The following is a 3,587-nucleotide window of genomic DNA, read 5'->3' on the forward strand; positions in this document are numbered from 1 at the left end:
ATCGTAGCCACTGCCGGTTGACTCATCAAATTCGTATACAGATAGTGCGCAAGTACTTTAGCCAAGTTAGCCTCGTTGTAAGAGAAAGCAATTCAAGCATTTCGGCTATGGCTACATTAGTATGCCCTGTTGTCCACCCAGCTGTACGGAATGTGTTAGGGCCGTGTCGAGTCGTTTCCGGACAAAATAACTCTAAATCCAAAAAATGTCGATCATTAACCAGAAAAAGCAAGGTGAAATAGACAAACTACTGGTTGCTCTAGTGTCAATGAGAACCGTTGGTTGTACTCGGTCGGCGTACGCTTTGACGAAAGGGTTCGTCGTCGTCTGTGTCCGCGTGTCAGACACAGTGATGCTTGCGACAAGGCGAGATGAAGGTGTACCGTTGTTGAACAGGTCGTCACAATATGGTCGGGTCTAGTTTTGACGAGCGACGATGGTATTTTCGGGTCACCTGTGAATGAATGCGTTGACGAGCCACACTGGACTGGGAGGACTTGTCCGATGGGTAGTCGAGTGGTAGTTCGTTCCAGGAAGCGATAGATGGTTTGGACGAGATAGTTGGATGTGAGATCGGAGTCGTCCAATTAGTCTATGTGCGTGTCCGCGGTGTTGCAGCCTTTGGCATAGTTGGTGAAGGTAAGTTATCCGGTATCGCGTATAGTCCAGGGCAATGCGAGGCATCAAACTCGTCGCCGGCCTCACATAGCACGTCGTAAGGATTATGGTCGACCTATTGTATATGAGCGACCGCCTCAGAGGTTTTGAAGTCGCGGTTCGCGCGTTTGGCCTCGCCACACTTTTTGAGCGTGTCTGCAAACCAGGCATACCATTTGGCTTCGTCCTCGATGTCTGCTGGGGCCAGAAGTAGGTGTAGGTGGGCATCCGACGGAAGGAGGTTGAGAGTTTTGAGTATCTCGTCCTGTGCAGGGTTCTTGCGACGTTCGCGGATGCGATCAGTTTGCATACGGACGTCAGATGAAGTAATCGGGTAAAGTCGATCCTCGATTTCCTTGAGATGTTACTCCTCGCGAATCTCAGGGCACGACGAAAGAAGATCGTTGACTTCAGCGTCCGAGAAGACTGGGCGTGGAGGTTGGTCCTCCGCGCTTTTGCGAATCTGGTTGCGAGAAGTCAATGAAGCAACCGTCGAGTCGAGTGATGGTGCTTTAATAGTAGCCGTAGACTCGTCACAAACAGACTTGGTCAGACAAACGTGGTTCGTCGGCGTGGGCCTTGAGTGTGTTGAAGAGATTTTGACTCAAGCTTTTCCAGACGAACAGAGTCGGTCGGCGGGGGCCTTCGTCGTGAAACATGAGTGTGCGTAGAGAGATGCGGCATTCGTGTCGAGTCCAAGATTGAAGGATGGATAAAAGACGCGAGTCCTTCCTCCGTCGTAACAATTGGGATCGAACAAGAAAAGGAAGATGTATTGTTCTCAGGCACATAGGGAGCGTGCTGAGTGTGGCAAGCCGAGACGAAACCTGTTCCCGTAAGGTCATCTCAGCGCCAAAGCCTCAGGCTTGATTTGCGGTTTTGGAGGGGCACTTGGCGACGGTGTGTCCAGGTTGGCCACAGAAGTGGCAGAGCTTGACATGTTCTCCTGGGTAGTGTCCCATCTGGCCGCAAGAGTTGCAGCGCATAGTCCGTCGAGAGCATTCGCTGGCGCCATGTCCACGACTATCACAACGACCACAGAATTTTTGGCCGCTGACCGTCATTTCGTCGGGCTTGGACGAGGTCACCACTGGGGTATGGCTAACTCGAGTACGTCCGGCACTGGACATTTGATTCTGTGTCGGTGTCAGGTTCGGTGGAAGGGCCGCTTAAGGCGCAATGGTATTAGGAGCATATGGTTGTTGATACGGCTCTCCAAAGACAAAGTCGCGGGCTGGACTGGAGCCGCTTGTTGATAGGCGAAGCCGTATGGTTTCGTCGGTTGGATCGGGGCAGCATAATTAGGCTGAGTTTGACGGCTCAAGGCGTCGACAAACCCTTGCTGGACTTGGTTCGAACGCTCGATCAACGCGACGAACGCCTTTTGTTGTTGGGCATAGTTCGTCGTCATGAGTTCGATAAGTTGTCGCATCGCCGCTTGGTCTTCAAACTCGACATGGGATCTGCGGCGACGCCGGAGGAGTTGAACGTTCACTGTCAGTTGTACGAGACGACGCCGACGTAGAGGCCGAGGAATTCGATCGAGGCTTGGCGTACGTCTGGGGCTTGGGAGTTATTTCGTCCAGACGAACTTCACGCGCGCGAAGGAGTTTCATGCAGTCGACGATCGAGTTGAGTTCGCGGTCGGTGTGTTCGAGACATCACTCTGCCCGGGCGTGTCGGACTCCGCGTTTGAACATGGCAACCCCTTTACTAGCTGGGAAGTCCACTTCGTCCACGATCGTCTGGAGTCGAATTGCGTACGCATTTACCGGTTCGTCCATGTAACGCTCAGACGCTTCGATCAGGTTGTCCACGTGGTCGTGAGGAGTGCTGCTGCAGAACTGGTCCACAAAGGTGTCATGGATCTCAGACCAGACCTCACCATCTTTCGTCTTGGAGTAGGCGATCCACCAGGCGTTTAGGGTGGTGGGGGCTTGTCGGCCAAGAGCTTCAGACCGAGAAGGGACTTGCGTTCGTCGTCGGTCAGACCACCGCGGTCAGCTTGTTCCACGAATTGCTTCATGAAGTACTCACAGTGATCATGGGCGTCCGACGACGGGATGGTAGTGTATTTCACAGCGCGACCGAATGCTTGGTTGCTCGAGGACGTGTCGATAGCCTCCTTGACATCAGCCATTTCACTGGACATTTTGGTCGAGAGGGCGATGAGTTCGGAAGGGAGCTGAAAAGGGTAGCCCGAGGATGGTTCGGGTGCTGGGATCGAAGCTTGGGCTAGACGGGACGAGAAGTCTAGACTGAGCTGATCAATGCGTGTTTCGAGAAGTAGCACGCGGTCTTGCAGAAGGATTTTGTCGTGGACGAGAGACGAGACGCGTTCGTGTAGGAGTTGGTTTTCCTGGCGAAGCGCTTCGAGGCAGGGACGAGTGTCGTCTGAAAGGGCAGGTAGTGCAACTTTGCGGGAGACACGATATTCATACGAGTGAAGAACGGTCTGCAGTTGAGCGGTGGTCGAGGCTTGACTTTGCATCGAAGAATGCAATTCAGAAATGGCCTGAGCATTGACGGAGATTGCCGTTGCTTCGATTCTCCAAGTCTTGTTGCTAAGGCGAATTAGAGTGGTGTTGGATTCGGTAGTTGATGTCTCGCTTCAACTGTTTCCGGACAGGGGTGCCTTGGGCAGGTTCAGGCTGACTTTTACACTCTTCACCAGAGCTGCTGCTAAGGAGGACTTCGTCGTCAGCCACGCTCACGAGGTCAAGTCTCGTATCGGTCGGGGCTGGGACGGCTGAGGCGACATCCGTGTCGTCTGCGATTGCTTGGACGGGAGGTGGATCGAGAGGCCTTTGCTCACCCAGGTGTGCTGGATTTCTTGGTTTGGCAAGAGAGTTACCCTGCTTCTCCACCATTTTTGTGACGGTCGTAGGGGTTAGACGCACAAAAGTTACGAAGGTCCGGAGGTTCGGACT

This window comes from Aphanomyces astaci, assembly GCF_000520075.1.
Source record: "Aphanomyces astaci strain APO3 unplaced genomic scaffold supercont1.76, whole genome shotgun sequence".
In the NCBI taxonomy this organism is placed as follows: domain Eukaryota; phylum Oomycota; class Saprolegniomycetes; order Saprolegniales; family Verrucalvaceae; genus Aphanomyces; species Aphanomyces astaci.